Source organism: Ambystoma mexicanum, chromosome 3q, assembly GCF_040938575.1.
Source record: "Ambystoma mexicanum isolate Mex_15411 chromosome 3q, UKY_AmexF1_1, whole genome shotgun sequence".
Classification (NCBI taxonomy): domain Eukaryota; kingdom Metazoa; phylum Chordata; class Amphibia; order Caudata; family Ambystomatidae; genus Ambystoma; species Ambystoma mexicanum.
In genome coordinates this window covers 1,292,557,783-1,292,576,330 of record NC_090926.1, presented here as the reverse complement: position 1 = coordinate 1,292,576,330, position 18,548 = coordinate 1,292,557,783, and the positions used below count along the sequence as shown (strand labels likewise).

Genomic DNA, 18,548 nt, shown 5'->3' with positions numbered 1-18,548 from the left:
CAACCACTACATTCCAATCAATATTGCACGTGTCAGCTCCTGTGAGCCAGCTCCACTATGGAAGGTGATACGTATTCTGGTCAGCAAGACGTAGCCCGCCAAATGGCAGGACGAGAGCCTGTAAGGCTGGGTCTCCACATTGATCTCTTTGGGAGGGCAAGTAACGCCCTCTCTACCCAAGATAGCCACATAGCAGTCAGCTGTCCTGGGCCCAGGCATCAAGAGAGCACACACATTCAAAAGGGAGTAGCCGTTTTACCTGGGTGCTACATCTGTATAAGGTGTTTGTTCTCAGTAAGAAGGGAAGGGGCAGGATTATGATAGGCAGTAGGGCTCTGGTCAATGGGAGAACGCTTCCACCAATTTGATTCTCAGTGTCTCCTTGCTGTCCCGTCCACTTCCTCTTGAGCAGAGAAGTTCGGGTGTGACATTAACAGTGCACTCCAACCCAGAGCAGAGATTGGACCACTAAGGCAGGCTAGCTTTAGTCCAGTCACCAGAGGACTTTTGCCTTTGAAAGAAGGGGGGTTCCACCCCTTCAGCAGATTCGCTCAGTTCCTTCTCCACCCTTCAAAGCCACAGATTCATTCTGAAGATCTCAATGGACTTATGTTAAGAGAGTTGTACTCTCCAAAGCCCTCAGCCTGAGGTGAAGAAAGAATCATCTAAAACAGAAGGAAGATCTACCCTCTGACACTCCCAGGGCACAACAGGAATAACATCTGTTGTGGATCAGGATCTACCACTCTGCAGAGGAAGCTCCAGAGCAGGGAGCGCAGACCCTGAACAGAATAATCCAATCCTTGAGTGCCCCTGAGAGGGCCTCAGAGTAAGTGCAGGACCAGACAAATATCCCTTTTCACCGAACCGGTTGCTCCATGTTCACTGCACCTGAAACAATTTGTCACAATGACCACAATTTCGATTTTGAAACATGTCTGACTGAGCAAGAAACCCCTTTGAGCAAGTGATGGAAGTTGAACTCTGCTCTTTTCATTAGTCACAATACTTACCCTAAGAAACAAACCTCTACAATTGCAAGATATATATACCAATTTGAAGAGCTGGTAAACAGTGTACGAGATTTCGGCTGTTTCAGCATTCAGTCTCTGGCACAGTCTCCCTGGGCTAGTGCGGCAAGATAAACTTTGCAGAGCTCAGTCTTCAGTCTTCCTCTTGTAGTCCATGGCAGAATCTCCCACTGAATGTACCTGCTTTACCTAAGTGCTTGAAAGTTCTGAACCCTCAGGCTCCTCAGAGAACTTGGACTCCCCTCAGCCCTAGCCAGCGTAAAGGTGCAGCGCCTGCTGTTGAGACGAAGCACACGCAGCAGCCAGAAGGAGGCCCCGTGTGTCAGCAGCCGGGCCTCCTCCTCGCGCCGGTGCCCCGTCCCCGCCTGCGCGGTAAGTTGCCTGTCGGATCGTCGTCGAGCTCTTCTAGTCACACCCTTCCCGCCGCCGCAGCAGCAGCACCAGGCCGCAGGCATTCAGTCAGGAAGTGCGCGTCAGGCGCGAGCCACACATCAGGCGCAGAGCGACAGCCGGGCGCCCAATCAGCGGGCGCTACAGGAAAACAACTGCGTCACGCAGCTGGAAGCGCCGCTGTCAGGTGGCTTCCACGGCACCCGGGACCGCCTCTGCCAAGAGAAGCGGCTCGAAAGTCCAACCACGTGCAGGGGACCAAGAATGACATCCGCAACGGCCAATGAAATGAGGAGGGACGCTTCGCTTAGCCTCGGGGACCGGGCCCAACACTTAAGATTGACATTAAGGAAAACAAGTGAGAGTCCTACATCCACAAATGACAGCTGCATGTGTGAATAGGAGTCTGGGGAGGGGGCATGCCGTTCGACAAGTAGCCCAATCAGAAGCGGCGGGGCCTTGATGACGAGGTGGGAGGGTAGCAACAGTTGCCGGGGTGAGGACGGAGCGCCATAGCCACGGTAGCCCTGGCGACCAGAGCCCGGCAACGGGAGACAACAACAACAAGCCGCGGAGCGGTGCCCGGGGCCTAGCTGAGCCCGCCCCCCTCCGGAGGCGGAGCCCCGCCTGCGCGCGCGAGCCCCTCCTCTGCGAGCTCCGCCCTCCCAGCTGGGCCCTGGTGCCCGTGTGGTGCGGCCCCACCCCCCACCCGGGAGAGGTGAGCGGGGCCAGCAGGGGCGGGTGGAAGAGTGAACTCGGGGTGCGGGGAGGTGGGGCGGCGGCCGTTGTTATGGCGATTCAAAATGGCGACCATCTAGTGAATGTCGACGAAAGTACGGTTACCATGGAAACATGAAGGCGGGCCATTGTTGCTGTCAGGTGGGAAGGATCACTAGAGCCACCATATGGATGGAGGGGAGGGGGGGGTTCATAAATACCAGGGGAGAAGGGAGCCCTATGCTGGGGGGGGGAGGTCATATCCGGGATCTAACTGCAGAGGTTCTCCCTCTTCTCTCTTGACAAAATGCTTGAACTGAGAACTGTTCCTTGTAACTTCCTTGTCCACATTCTCTGCTGTCACCATGGTGCCTTGACAGCTGTGAAGTTGAACGATTTTGGGTCAAATTGCGCGTCTGTCTTGAGGTTGGGTGCTGTACCAGCACTTTGCTGATACTTGGGCAAATGCAGTGGTCGTGACCTTCTTGACGATTGGGAATCTTGAGTGTTCGTCAATGAACAGAAGATACTCTCCCAACTCCATGGGTCCATAGAAGTCGTCCACAAACCTTTCCCAAGGCCTTTCAGGAATCTGTGTCAGTTTAATTGGGACCGGCGGCTCTGCTCTGGCCGTGCAATGGCATGCTATGCAGTTCCTGACCCATCTGTCGACCATTGAGTCTAGAAAGGGGAACCACACATGACATCGGAGCTGGCGCTTGGTGTTGTCCTGGCCTCTGTGTCCCTCATGTGATGTCTTTATCGCTTCAGCTCCGAGTGCCACAGGGATTACTAAACAGCATCCTCTCTAGAGCAGGGCGTGGTCTTTCACGGCTAGTTAAGTATGTACCATGGCAAGTCTGTCTATCTCCTCTGCACACCCCTGGATGGTTTAGGACTGCTTGTCGGTAGTCCTTCCATTTGTTGTTTTCAGTCAGACTGATCACCAGTGCCATGGACATATCTGCAGCATACGCGGTAGCGACCATCTGTAGTGATACCGCTGGCGGGAGTGCATCGGAGGTTACATAAATGTATGTATTCTGTGTCACCCACCCTGGACACAGGATTACCGGCTGGGTGGCGTGATAGGTAGTCCGCGGGGTTGTTCTCACTGCCAGGCCTGTGGATAATGTCAGTCGTATTCCTGCAGTTTAATGCCCCAGCGTTCTATCCTGGGGGGCATCTTGGTGCGGGGGTTGCCGAATAAGGATAGTAGGGCTTGATGATCCGTGATGAGGGTGAACCGCTTCCCAATGATAAAGTTGTGAAAATGCTCACAGGCCTGTACGGCTGCCAAACTTTCTTTCTCCACCTGAGAGTAGGAAGATTACGGCAGGCCTAGGGCTCGGCTTGCATAGGCAACGATGTGCCTGGGGTGAGTGTCTTCGCCGCTTGTTTGTGCCACGATTGCCCCGAAGCCCCACAGGGCTTGCATCTATAACAATTTCCATGTGCCAGTCAGGGTTAAAGGCATGGTTTAGTAAAAAATGTTATTGTCCCTACGGGTCGGCCATGTTTTTTTAAGCCTAAGTGGCTCGATTTTAGAAAACTTTCCTATGGACCTTACCCGAGTTTTCGTCCATTAAACGCACGTGAAAACAGGCACCAGGGAGCCGCCATTTTGTGATGACCCTATCACTTGCCGCATCGCCCTGGCTGACCTGCTTCTGCGGCACTAAATCATTTCCCCCGCCCCTGAGCCTGACATTATCCAAACATTCATATTCCCCGCCTCTCTCCGTGACATTACTGTGCTGCGTAGGCAAACGCGCCCAGTCGTCTTCTACGCGACTCCACACAGAACCCGGAAACCAACACATACCATCTCACAACACAGCGCGCCACAATTCGGAATATAAAACTGTACTTTAAAATCAAACAGCAACACGATACATTTGGTAAAGTACATTTATTTGACATTAAATGTTTAGAGAATATTCAACAATTGCCATATGAACTCCGAAAGCCATTTATTTTCTTTTATCTGTATCCGCAATGGTACACAGGGTGTTGCTTTTCGTTAAAAGAAGCACTTTGGAAGCACCAACTAGGCACTAGTCCATCGTAAAGGTTGATATGTTGCTTCTAGCCACTAGTACAGCGTAAGGGCATGTGGGCCCTTGGCGATCGTCCCATAAAATTGTCAGTGTGCTCCAGTTGTTCACACGAAGCTGCAGGTGTCAAAACTAACAATTTCCCCTTTCTTTATGCCCAACTCCTCCTCACCTGAACCTCCAGGGGAGCCTGTAGAAGACGACCAACCCGGTATTCTTCGATGTTCCCTTAATGCAGTCTTCTTCTTGGTCTTCTTTTGACGTAAATAAGGACGTGGCTCCTCGGAGGCCACCTTGACCGGATGGGAACCAAATCCGGTGATCTCCCAGGAGCCAGTCCCAAAACTCCAGGGAAAAAGCCGTTTAGGCAAAAAACCCTGTGTAACAGATCTTCTCTTCTGTCGGAAAGGGTATTAGATCCACCAATTGTGTCTCCACTATGCTGAACAAGGATCCTTAGTCGTAAGTAGAATGAAGCCTTTTACATAAGTCAAGGGCAAAAACCGAACTGTTGTTTGTAGAAACTACAAGTTCCAGAAGGCACCGCAGGAGATCAGGTAATGTTCGGAGAGTTTTGCGATCCAGAAGGCGCCGCAGGAAATCAGGTAAGGTTCGGAGAGTATTGCGATCCAGAAGGCACCGCAGGAGATCAGGTAATGTTCGGAGAGTACTACGAAGGCACTGTAGAAGGTAGAAGATACGTGGGACTAGCAGCTCTGTGGGAATTACGGTAACGAGAGCTCCGGCACAGAAGTATGATTGTCGTGGAGAGAGAGAACAGTGGAAAGGGAGTGCTGAAAAATACTCGGAAAGGTAGAAGAAGTAGATTAAGAAGATATAGGGAAGATAGGTAAACAGAACAATAAAGATAGATGACTACCAGCGTAGGGACAGAAAACCGAAGAGAAAAAGAAAAGAAACTCCCGTGAACTTACCAGTAGAACCCGCTGCTGGATATACACTAGAGGAATACACCGCGAGTGAAAACAAAAGAGTAGAAAACGTCCAAGGTAAGAGGGAAGGGGTAAGGTCTTTCTGCGAAACAGAATATCAAAGAGCAAGGGCAATGAACAAAGTTGAGAATAACGATGATACAACGCACCGTTGTTACTGTGCGTGATGCGTATATACGTTCCGGACGCCATCTTGGTAGAAGGCTAGACCGCGTTCACTTTAGGTGTGTCTCCACCGATACCATAGCTTCCATGGCCGGTGCATAACAGTATGCCCCCTTCGATGCCGGGTCCCTCCCGGTTTACCGGGATACAATCTGTGGAACTTCCTGATTAGTTCTGAGGCATGTAGATGCGATCTGGGCTCCCAAGTTCTTTCGGAATCTGGGTAACCCTTCCAATGAACTAGGTATTGTAATGTTCCTTGTTTGTAACGTGAATCCATTAATCTGGCTACCTCATATTCTTCAGGTATCGGGGTCATCTTGATCTCTTTCTTCCTGGTTTTTCTGTGAAAAGGATCCTCGATATGTTCCTTTAACAAGGAAGTGTGGAATACCGGGTGTATTCTACTGAAACGAGCAGGTAGCTTGAGTTTGTATGCCACAGGATTGATCTTAGTCTCTATCCTAAAAGGACCGATGTATCTTGGGGTAAATTTGCCTAGCCTTGCCCATCTGGGTAAGTACCTGGTGGATAGCCAGACTAGTGAACCTGGACCCCACTGAGGAACTGGTCTTCTTTTCATGTCCGCGTACTTCTTGGAGTTCCTTCTGCTCTCTTCCAAGGTATGTAGGGCAGAGGCATGTAATTGTTTAATCTCAGCCAGTGTCTTGTCTACAGATGGCGCCTTGGTTTCGTTAAGGCCGATCTTGGGGAAGGAGTGAGGGTGATAGCCGTAAGTACATAAGAACGGACTCATACCGATAGATGTGTGGAAAGTGTTATTGTAGACAAATTCTGCCATGGGGATCAAGGAATCCCAATCGTCCTGTTCTTTATTGCAGAAACAACGGAGATACTCTTCGAGAGTGGCATTGAGCCTCTCCGTCTGTCCATTTGACTGCGGGTGATAACCCGACGACATGGCTCTATGAATTCCTAACTCCTTACAAAGTAAGGACCAGAACCTTGAAGTGAACTGTACGCCCCTATCGGAGATGATCACTCGAGGTAGTCCATGTAGTCTTACTATGTCTCTAAGAAACACCGAAGCAGTATCTGCTGCTGAAGGTACTCCTTTCAGAGAAGTAAAATGTGCTTGTTTAGAAAACGAATCAATTGTTACCATTATTGCTGTCTTTCCCTGAGAGGAAGGCAGATCCACAATGAAATCCATAGAGATGTTCTCCCAGGGGCGAGTGGGAAGCTCAGGTTGTTGTAGTAACCCGATGGGTTTCTGCCTAGACACCTTAGCGCTGGCACAAATTGAACAAGACCGGACATATGACTTGACGTCAGAATTAACTGAAGGCCACCAAAAACTTCGTGTGATTAGCTCATGTGTGGCCTTTTGGCCTCTATGTCCAGCCAGAGGGAGGTCATGACATAAACTGAGTGCTTGTTGTTGAAGCTCCGGAGTGGGTAGAAAAAGAGCTGATTTGTAGAACCATAGTCCTTTTCTCTCTTGTAGATCCTTGGAGATAGGTGTCTGTTTAGTGCAGTGTTTATATCCTTCCTGTATCTTTTGGAGATAGAGATTGATCATGGCTATGAATCGTTGTTTGGGTAACAACTTCTCTACATTGACCAACCCAGTCTTCTCCTGTCCGGGTTCGGGCCAGCTTCTGGAAAGAGCATCCGCTACTCCGTTTAACGTACCTGGTATGTAGGTAATCTGAAAATCAAAAGTCGAGAAGTAATAGGCCCAGCGAGCATGACGTGAGTTATGGCATTCCATCTGCTGAAGGACCTTTAGGTTTCTATGGTCGGTACGTATGAGGAATGGATTGGTTGCTCCTTGTAAGAGATGTCTCCACTCTTTGCAAGCCATTCTCATGGCCAACAACTCTCGTTCGAGCACAGAATAATTTCGCTCACTGATGGTAAGTGTTCGTGAATAATATGCGATAGGGTGTTCCTGTCCTTCCTTGTCTTGCTGTAAAAGTACAGCTCCCAGAGCACCGCCGGAGGCATCAGTCTCAACAATAAAAGGCTTTGACTGGTCAGGTTGTATTAGAACAGGTGCTGTAGTAAACAATTCCTTTAGTGTGGAAAACGCCTTCTGGGCTGCTGGATTCCAGGAAAAAAGTACTCCCTTCTTAAGGAGTGAGGTAAGAGGTAACACCATCTCAGAGAAATGGGGTATAAAGCGGCGATAGAAATTCGCCAGCCCGAGAAAGCGCTGTACCTCCTTGACGGATGATAGATCAGGCCATCTGAGAATGGCCTTAACTTTATCTGGATCCATCCGTATGCCTGTAGACGAGAGTATGAACCCAAGATAAGCTATTTCTGAAACCTCAAATGAACACTTCTCAGGTTTGGCGAACAGAGCGTTCTTTCTTAGCCTGCGAAGAACCTCTTTAACCTGGGTACGGTGTTCATGTAGTGAGCTGGAGAATACCAGGATATCATCTAGATACACTACAACAGATATGTTGAGTAAGTCTGAAAATATCCGGTCCATGAATCTCTGGAACACCGCTGGGGCATTAACAAGACCAAAGGGCATTACGCAATACTCGAACAACCCCAACGGTGTCCGAAAGGCGGTCTTCCATTCATCGCCATGACGTATCCTTAGCAAATGATAGGCTCCTCGTAAGTCAATCTTAGTGAAGAATTGTGAGTCCTTAACAGCCTCTAGGATATCCCTGATAAGAGGCATAGGATATCTGTCCCGAACAGTAATACTGTTCAATCCACGGTAATCTATACAGGGACGGAGTTCCTTGGTACCCTTCTTGGCTACAAAAAACAAAGATGCTCCACCTGATGATTTCGAACTTCTTATCAGTCCATTGCTGAGGTTGGAATCAAGATATTCCTTAAGCACCGTCCGTTCCAGTTGGGACAACGGATACATTCTTCCAAAGGGCAGGGGCACGTCTTCCTTAAGTTCGATGCTGCAGTCCTCAGGGCGATGAGGTGGGAGGAGTTTGGGCAGGACGTCTTCAAATACATCCTCGTATTCCTTATATTGCAACGGAATAGCTGATATTGTCAATTTAGATTGAACTGCCAGGTCGGCGGGTTGTACCTCTAAGTGTGGATCCTTGATACAGTGTTTGCTGCAGAACTCGGAATCAAAACTCAATCGGTTGGTACTCCAGTTAATGTACGGATTGTGAAGTCTTAACCAAGGTATTCCCATTATGAGAGGGAAGTGTGCTGCTCTAATTACATCAAAGATAGCTTCTTCATGGTGGTTACCCATAGACACTCGCATAGGTAGGGTTTCCATGATGATAGGACCAGAGGACAAGGGACAGCCGTCTACTCCTTCTACTGGTATTGCCGTCTTCTTATGTTGTAGAACGATCCTATTGTTCTTAGCCCAGTTAATGTCAATAAAGTTGCCTGCTGCTCCGCAGTCCAACATGGCTAGAACCGGAATACTATTTCCAGTGGTAGTGGTTAGTGATACTTGCAAAACCATTAGATTGTTGTCCTCTACTCGTCTTCCGGCTCCTGTGGGGTTGCAAGGACTTGTGCTACTCTCCCCGTTACCTCCCTTGCAGAGGGACGAGGTTGAGCGTTTCCCGAACGTCGGGAAGGAATCTCGGTACAATCCTTCAAATGATGTTTGGAGGAACCACAGTACATACATAAGTTCTGTTCTCGCCGACGTCTTCTTTCGTCTGACGTCAAAGGTGCACGCGTAGCACCTATCTGCATTGGTTCCTCGGGTGAGGACCTTTCCTTTAGGATTGAAGGAGGGTTATAGTTCGGCTGGATTCCTCGGACTCTCTTCCTCTCATGGCGTCTCTCATGTATTCTGTATTCGATCCGTAGAACCAAGGTTACTAATTCCGCAAAAGTGTCTGGTCTGGCTACTCGAGCTAGTTCATCTTTTATCTCCTCATGGAGACCTCTACGGAATATCGTCTGCTGAGCCGTATCCGGCCATCCGGCCAAGGTAGCCAACCCTTGGAATTGAGACACATAGGATTGTACATCTTGATTCCCTTGTCTAATATCCAGTAGTGCCTCATACGTCGAGTACTGAATTTCTGGTCTCTCAAAACGTATCTGCAAATTGCGAACAAATAGGGCATAGTCGTTCACTGACGGATCGTCAGCCGTTACCAGAGGTGTTGCCCATCTTAAAGCGTTGCCAGTCAGGTTGGAAATCAAGAACCCTACCCGGGCTCTTCCGGACTCGAAGGTTCTTTTTCTAAAAGAAAAATACACTGAGCAGGAATCCAGGAAATCCTTTATACACTTTGGGTTTCCGTCGTACTTGGGCATGGAAAACGGCATTGGTGGTAGTTCACCTCTTCCTTCATCCCTGATAGCGGCTTGGTTACGCAAGGTCTGGTTCTCGGCCTGAAGTGCTTGCATATCAACTCGTAGACCTTGGATGGCGTTACACATCTCCTGTATTTGTTCAGGAGTAGCCATCGAAATCTTCTCTGGGCGTTGTATACTGTCAAAACTAACAATTTCCCCTTTCTTTATGCCCAACTCCTCCTCACCTGAACCTCCAGGGGAGCCTGTAGAAGACGACCAACCCGGTATTCTTCGATGTTCCCTTAATGCAGTCTTCTTCTTGGTCTTCTTTTGACGTAAATAAGGACGTGGCTCCTCGGAGGCCACCTTGACCGGATGGGAACCAAATCCGGTGATCTCCCAGGAGCCAGTCCCAAAACTCCAGGGAAAAAGCCGTTTAGGCAAAAAACCCTGTGTAACAGATCTTCTCTTCTGTCGGAAAGGGTATTAGATCCACCAATTGTGTCTCCACTATGCTGAACAAGGATCCTTAGTCGTAAGTAGAATGAAGCCTTTTACATAAGTCAAGGGCAAAAACCGAACTGTTGTTTGTAGAAACTACAAGTTCCAGAAGGCACCGCAGGAGATCAGGTAATGTTCGGAGAGTTTTGCGATCCAGAAGGCGCCGCAGGAAATCAGGTAAGGTTCGGAGAGTATTGCGATCCAGAAGGCACCGCAGGAGATCAGGTAATGTTCGGAGAGTACTACGAAGGCACTGTAGAAGGTAGAAGATACGTGGGACTAGCAGCTCTGTGGGAATTACGGTAACGAGAGCTCCGGCACAGAAGTATGATTGTCGTGGAGAGAGAGAACAGTGGAAAGGGAGTGCTGAAAAATACTCGGAAAGGTAGAAGAAGTAGATTAAGAAGATATAGGGAAGATAGGTAAACAGAACAATAAAGATAGATGACTACCAGCGTAGGGACAGAAAACCGAAGAGAAAAAGAAAAGAAACTCCCGTGAACTTACCAGTAGAACCCGCTGCTGGATATACACTAGAGGAATACACCGCGAGTGAAAACAAAAGAGTAGAAAACGTCCAAGGTAAGAGGGAAGGGGTAAGGTCTTTCTGCGAAACAGAATATCAAAGAGCAAGGGCAATGAACAAAGTTGAGAATAACGATGATACAACGCACCGTTGTTACTGTGCGTGATGCGTATATACGTTCCGGACGCCATCTTGGTAGAAGGCTAGACCGCGTTCACTTTAGGTGTGTCTCCACCGATACCATAGCTTCCATGGCCGGTGCATAACAGCAGGTGTCTACTGTAAAAGCCATCTGCTGGTGTCTCAAATCGATGGCAGTAGCAGAAGGGGAGAAAATACCTGTTATGAAAACAAAAAAATTATAATTAGTCTCGCCAGCCGATCTTCATTAATATTACTCATTTTATTTATTACAGCCGATCAGAAACTATTTGCTTGCAAGGATAGTTCAATGGAGTATGTTCGGCTCTAAAATCAATGCGAAAAGTAACGAAATAAATCGAGGCCAACACACAATGATAAACGACAGTTAGTCTACATGCGTGAGGAATGATATGATATGATATGGCATTTGTAACGCGCCTATACTCAAGTGTTTCAAGGCGCGACGAGGCAGGTGGGGAACAAGGGCAGACAGACAACGATCCTACTAGGCCAGGTGTCTTTCTGATCGCGCATGGGGAAGGGGGGTCAGGGGGGGTCAGGGGGTATAAGTGCTGTACATGGTTAGTTGAATACAAATTAAATAATAGGGCCAGCTGGTGGCAGGTGCAAGGTAAATCCCGGGAGAAGGGGCTGAAGGATACAGAGACAGTCCCGTAGTGCAGGTAGGCAGTGCAGGGAAAAGTGGCTGGGCCAAGGACCGAGATCGGTGAGACCAGTGGACCTGCATGCCCATGTGCCCACTACGAACATGTTTTCCTTGCTTTTCCTAGCTCTTCATTCATTCATTTATTCATGCATCCATTCATTAAATCTTCATTCCGGTATAAAAGCGTGTAAAGATTTACTTACATTATATTTGAAATTTCCATTGTGTCTCTTCGTAATGCAGTCTGTAAAACGATTTTTCGTATACTGAACTAAAATGAAACTCGGTCTAGTTTCTGAATTTTCTGCTTTATCGTCTCTTACGTTATTGCGCACCCCCTTCAAATGTAGTTCTTTCGGCATGGTCACTGTCTCATGGTCAAAAAACAATAGACCCTTATACTTCCAGTGCGACTTGTGGGCCTCATCTGGGCGCGAGCTGAAAATCAAAGCCGCTGTCCTTCGCATTCTTTATTTGCAACATCACGTAGTATAGGCATCTGTGAGAACTTGAAGTTTAGAATCCCTCTATGTAGTGCGCCTCAATGTGCAAATGCAAACTGGCTTCTCTCCCAAATGCCACAGCCCGCTTAGCACGTTCTAAGTGCCCCAATTTTGTCCCCGTTGTCTGTGAGCTTTGCAGCCCAAATTGAGACATTTAATTTTTGGCGGAAGGTCAGGGAAAGTATAAAGTACCACAGGAGTTGAGTTAAAAGTGAGATTTGTTTGTTTGTTTTATTATTTGCAATACGCAAGCCTCCACTCCGTTAACAGTGCGCAACAGTGCGCAGCATTTACATTTACATGAGATGAGACATGAGAAAAATATATACATACACATATATGAGGTGAATATAGAGAATTCAAAGATGACACCCAGCTTGTTCGCCATCCATGATGGTGAAGGTAGGGGTTAGGGTTACAGGTACACTGTACAGACAAGCGTATTGAAATTATTTAAACCGGGATTTGTACTTCACAACCAGCTGTGCTTCGGGTGGGCATGGCACAGTCGCAATGTTCGGTGGCAATGGATCACTGCTCTGCACAGAAACGGCCAAAATTCCATTTCTATGCTTCTCTAACACAGCAACAATAAGGCCTTTCACAAAGTCGAACTGCATTTCATCATAGACTGGTTTGATCACCCATTGCTTACTTCGTTTTGAAAACACCTTAGTGTAGCGAGGCATCCTTACTTTACCCCTAGTCCTAGATTGTTCACGTCCGACATTGCTGTTATGGGCCAAGACCGCTAGTAGAGTGCGATGTTTCATGCCCCGAAAGCTAAAATGCAAGCGCTTTGGCCTGTACTTTAGGCACATATTGTGGAACACCTCCAAATCTCCTGTGTGACAGAATTCTGTCAGTCCTCTCAAATCTCTTGATAGAGTTTTGTCGAAAACAATCTTCTCAATGGCTTTGTGTGTCGGTGAAGATGGAATCAACCACTTCTTCTTCTGTGCCTCCTCTGGGGACAAAGGGCCATGTTCACATGGGTGGAAATGTTGATTTGCTGTCCAGCGGTGAACGTTGGTACAGTGGTGCATCAGTGACCGCCATTTTTCAAGTAGTATTTCCACTGACCCTTCACAAGTTTTTGAGCTCCACCAAAGATGGTTGGTGATAGAATGGGATTCAAAACAAAATACTTTCAAAACCTTTTTTTTTTCCTGCAGCCGAGATTTTCTTACTGATTGATTTAGCAAGATGCCATACGTGTCATGAGCACTGCTCCCGAGAAGCCAAGTCAAGCCCAGCATCCCCGGAAGTAGGCTCACGACCCTCGTCCCCGGCTCCAGCAAACCCCTATTGGGGCCCTTTGGACCATGTCCTGGCGCCTCTGGCGCCAGGCTCATAAGGAACCTCAGTCCCGGCGCCAGGGGCGCCGGGCTCATAATTCTTGCAAAGGTGCTTGGGTGGACCTACCTGTAGCAGACCATGCTGCATACTCACCTTTGCAAATGCTGGCAGGATGAAGTCCCCAGCCTTCTGCTGGGAGGAACTATTCCCTGAACTGGGACTACTTTCTTACCTGGGTGGGGCTGGTGCCACTCCTTAGCTCTGGAACACAGGAACTCTTTTACCTGGGCGAGGCTGAGGAAGAAGACACCCAATCACTCCAACACTATTTAAACCACACCCGATTGGGAGAACGTGCTTCGCGTTATTCTGCATCTGCAGCAGGGCGCTCACCGAGTCAGCTCCAGCATTCCAGTGACATCTCCAGCTTCAGCTCAGCAATCTGTGGAAGAAAGACACGAGAAAGACACGAGAACTATACTTACCATCCAGGAATCCAGACACCGGCAGAACCTGCAAGCAAAAGAAACATAAGGTTAGCAAGTTGCAACACGGCACCTGAAAACAAGAAAAGAACATTGTTAGAGGTGCTATAATAAGGTCACAGATCATTATACTCACGTACTTCGCACGTGCAACGGCAACGGACAACGCCCGCAACATCTCAAGACCTGAAAACAGAAAACAAGGGACATTATTGAGGTGTCATTGAAATTCCCATACCTACGTACAACCGCATGTGTCGCGCTCTCAGTGACCACGCCCTCGGCATCCAGGCACCTGAAAAAGACAATGCAAAGACTTCATTAAAGGTGCCCATCTCTTCAAGACTATAAACTCTTTATACCTACCGGCATCCGCTCATGCAGTAACGGCGGCATCACCTTTTGGCATCTCAGCACCTGTGCCACTTCTAAGGCCACAAAAGACTTTGAGGACCGCCAGTGACGTAACTGGAACCCACGCACCCCTGCATAAGTCGCAGGATGGAGAGCCCAGCATTTATACGCCTAAGGTGAGAGCTCACCAGGACATTGGACTTTCGGAGAGTTGGCGATTAGTGAGGAGGAAGTCCAGCCAAACGGTCATTAACCCTTTTTTCTTCCGCCTGCAGAAACCTTACCCTGCAAGCCAGACAGTCAATAAGAGGAAGCCCAGTCCAGAGAGTCACCCGAGCTCTACGCTTCTCAATTGAAGAGACTATAACAGTTCAGCCGGGACCAGCGCCTCTGTGGGAATCAGGTGAGCGTTACAGAACGCGAAGCCCTCCAATAACCTCCTACCCTGGCGCTATGGAAACTTCCGACACTGATCAACTGGCCCAGTTACTAGGGGAATTAAGAGCTGAAGTACATGCTGCCCGCCAGGAAACAAATGCCCTGAGGAGGGAATTGATTATGTCCAAAGAACGAACTGATGACCTCGCCAGACAGTTATTACAAACACAAGCGGGGCAAACCCCTCTACCTAATTCAGGAGGGACCTATACCCCGGCGGCTTCAGCCAATCCTGTTCAAATCAATCTGCCCGGAAATATGCTTTTGGCTCCGCCCGAACGCTTCTCTGGTGACCCTAAGAGGTTTCTGGTGTTCATAAATCAGTGCCGATTGCACTTTCTTTGTAGACCAGCTGCTTTTCCGACTGATCAGACTAAAGTAGCCTTTGTGCTTTCGTATCTTAGCGGCAGCGCCGCTGATTGGTCGATCCCTCTGGTTACACAGGATGACCCGATTCTTTGCAATTTCCAGGCCTTCCAGGCCAATATGGAAAGACTTTTCGCAAGACATTCCCAGGGGCAGGCCCTGGACAACGAACTCCTTTCCCTACGGCAGGGCAATCAGGATCTTCTGGCTTATATTGCATCATTTAACAGACTAATCGTAGAAAACAGATGGCCCGAGGACAAGAGGATCACGCTTTTCCACAGGGGTTTGCGTGGCAAACTCAAAGACGTCCTAGCCCAGGTCGTGAATCCCCCTCAAGATTGTTCAGAGTACATTGATTTAGTGGTCCAATTGGATCCAAAACAGAAAGGTTCGAAACTCGAGTATTCTCTAAGCCACTAACTCACACCAAAGGAGTTGAAGCCGTAGAACCTATGCAAATAGGGGTCGTAAAGGGTCCCCTAACCCAGAAAGAACGCGACAGGAGACGACAATTGCAGCTATGTCTCTATTGTGGAAATTCAGGACATTTCCTCCGAGATTGCCCGGTGAAACCTCCGAAGAAGACAGTGGGAGCTTCTGATAAGAATTCCGAAAAGCCCGAGCCGGGAAACGACCTCGCCCGACAAGTGTAGAGGTCCGCTTGCCGAGCGTAAAAACCAGTTCTTTGACCTCGCACTTCATAATGTCAATGGTCCTCATAAATCCAGAACGACCGGATCGTTTTCATGCCATTAAAACATACATTGATAGCGGAGCGATTGGAAATTATGTAGACCGCGAGATGGCTTCCAGGATGAACCTACCCCTTTGTCCTAAGGTAATTAAAGACGTCATTACCGCAGTGGATGGTACGGAAATAGCCTCCGGACCGGTAACCCATACCACCACAGAAGTGACGTTATTAGGCCAAGATGGACATCGGGAGGTAATCGTGTTCGATGTGATCAAGGCCCCTCAGTTCCAAATAATTCTGGGGATCCCTTGGTTGGAGAAACACAATCCTCAAATTGATTGGCGAGCAAAGACGATACAGTTCCCAGAGTGTGCACCTACTTGTTATCCTCGACCCAGTATTGGCCTAGCGGTAGCAACATCCGAAGGACCGCAATTGCCTCCAGAGTATCAAGAATTCCAAGATGTCTTTCAGAAGGAACAGGCTAATACCCTGCCTCCCCACAGATCTTACGACTGTCAAATAGACCTGATACCCGGAGCCACTCCCCCCTGTAGTAGAATTTACGCCCTTACCGAGCCTGAAAATCTTCATTTGCGACAGTATCTGGACCAGTACCTGGCCAAGGGATTTATCCGTCCATCAAAGTCTCCTGCATCCTCGGCTCTGTTCTTCGTACCTAAAAAAGAAGGTGACCTTAGAACCTGTATTGATTATCGTGCCCTGAACCAGATAACGGTAAAGAACAGATACCCCCTACCTCTGATTCCGGAACTCCTTGACCAAGTTAAGAACGCCTGCATTTATACAAAGCTAGATCTCTGGGGAGCCTACCACTTGTTACGGATTAAAGAAGGCGACGAATGGAAGACGGCATTTCTCACCAAGTATGGACTATTTCAATACCAAGTGATGCCCTTCGGACTATGCAATGCACCAGCCGCTTTTCAGTATTTTATGAATGATGTCCTCAGAGAACTCATAGATGTTTGCATAGTCGTCTACATAGATGACATCCTTGTGTACTCATCTTCAGAAGCAGATCATCGGAAACATGTTAGAGTCGTCCTTGAAAAACTCTGCCAACATAACTTTTTGCTAAGCTCGAAAAATGTGTTTTTCACGTCACGGAGGACGAATTTCTAGGCTTTATTCTGACACCCAAAGGAGGACACATGGACTCGAGAAAGGTGGACGCTATCATCAAGTGGCCATCACCTACTTCCGTGAAAGGTGTCCAAAGCATGTTAGGTTTTGCCAACTTTTACCGCAGGTTTATTCCAGAGTTTTCACGAGTGGTGCAGCCCATCACCGCCCTCTTAAGAAAAAACAAACGTTTCGAGTGGTCAACAGAAGCAGGACAGGCCTTTCAAGAGCTAAAAGCCAAGTTCACCTCAGCACCCATACTGAAACACCCACGCCCAGACCTCCCTTACATCGTTGAGACCGACGCCTCCAGCTTAGCAATGGGGGCGGTTCTATCACAGAGAGATCCGGAAACTAACCAATTGCACCCCGTGGCATTCTGGGCTCGCAAGTTCTCGGCGCCTGAAATTAACTACACCATCGCAGATAAAGAGCTTTTAGCAATTAAGTCCGCTTTCAAGGCCTGGCGGCACTATCTCCTTGGAGCCAAACACACTGTCACGGTAATCACCGATCATCGAAACCTACAATACCTGAAAACCGCCAAAGCTCAGTCCTCCAGACAGCTTCGCTGGGCACTTTTCTTTGCCGAATTTGACTTTGTAATTACTTATCGCCCCGACAACAAAAATGGCAAAGCGGATGCCCTTTCCCGGATTGGAATGGGAGATAATATTGTCAATCCTGAACCTGTGCCAATAATTCCAGAACAGAGAATCCTGGGCCTGATTTCTTCACAATCCATCGAAGATATCGAAGCAAAAGTTAAACAACTTGTGACCCCTTCGGACTTACAAAACTGGCAACTCAAGGGAAAGGACTTCATCATAAAAAAAGACCTGCCTTATTTTCAGGGACGACTATTCCTACCACATGCCGATTTACAAAAACAGGTAATCTCTTGCTACCATGATTTCTTGATGGAGGGCCACCCAGGCATTGCCAAAACATCGGAAAAACTCAAGAGACACTTCTGGTGGCCGTCATGGAGAAAAGACATAAAGGAGTTTGTGATGTCCTGTGGTGTGTGTGCCCAAAACAAAGGTCAGAAGGAAAGACCAGCGGGTCTCCTGCATCCGCTAGACATCCCGCCACATCCCTGGCATACCCTCTCCATGGACTTCATCACCGATTTACCCTCCTGTTCCGGATACAACACTATTCTAGTAATTGTAGAGTTGTTTTCTAAAATGGCCCACTTCGTTCCACTAAAGGGCTTACCTTCAGCTTCAGTTCTAGCACGGGAATTCCTTGAAAATATTGTAAGATTGCACAGCTTCCCTTCGGTTTTGATCAGAGATAGGGGGAGCCAGTTTATCTCTCACTTTTGGCGAAGTTGCTGTCGTTTAGCTCAAATCGATGTGAGACTTTCAACCAGTCATCATCCCCAGACCGACGGGCAAACTGAGAGGACAAACCAAACTCTGGAACAATATTTACGTTGTATGCTACAGCAGTCGGAAAGTAATTGGAAAGATATCCTTTGGATAGCCGAATATGCTTACAACAACTCGATCCATTCAGGAACCGGAAAAAGTCCCTTTTACATTTTATATGGGATTCATCCTCGAACCTCCAATCTCGATCCGCCCCAAGATCTTGGAAAGCCTGCCGTGGATCAACTTCACAATGCTATCACTCAAGCTTTCAAAGAAGCAACAATCCACCTACAACAGGCTAAAGAACGGTACAAAAGGGGAGCAGACCAACACCGAAGAGACGCCCCTGAATACCAGGTTGGAGATCAAGTTTGGTTATCCACCAAACATTTATCACTTAAAGGACCTCACACCTTCAACCCAAAATATCTGGGACCATATCCAATTACAGCTATAATAATAAAACCAGTGGCTGTCAAATTGGGTTTGCCATCCCACAT

General features: G+C 48.1%; 1 protein-coding gene across 5 annotated transcripts in view; it reads left to right on the top strand.

Moving 5' to 3' along the window:
- Positions 1–1,434: 1,434 nt before the first annotated feature.
- The window catches only part of RFX1 (regulatory factor X1), a 1,381,678-nt gene continuing 1,364,564 nt past the window's right edge, over positions 1,435–18,548 (top strand). For 2 of the 5 annotated variants that reach the window (XM_069604382.1, XM_069604383.1), the window contains exon 1: positions 1,841–2,139. The gene's annotated coding sequence lies outside the window, so the exon portion shown is untranslated. Of the gene's footprint in view, positions 1,780–1,840; positions 2,140–18,548 lie in introns of those variants that run through there. The other 3 variants (XM_069604381.1, XM_069604380.1, XM_069604385.1) reach the window with 3 other exon arrangements.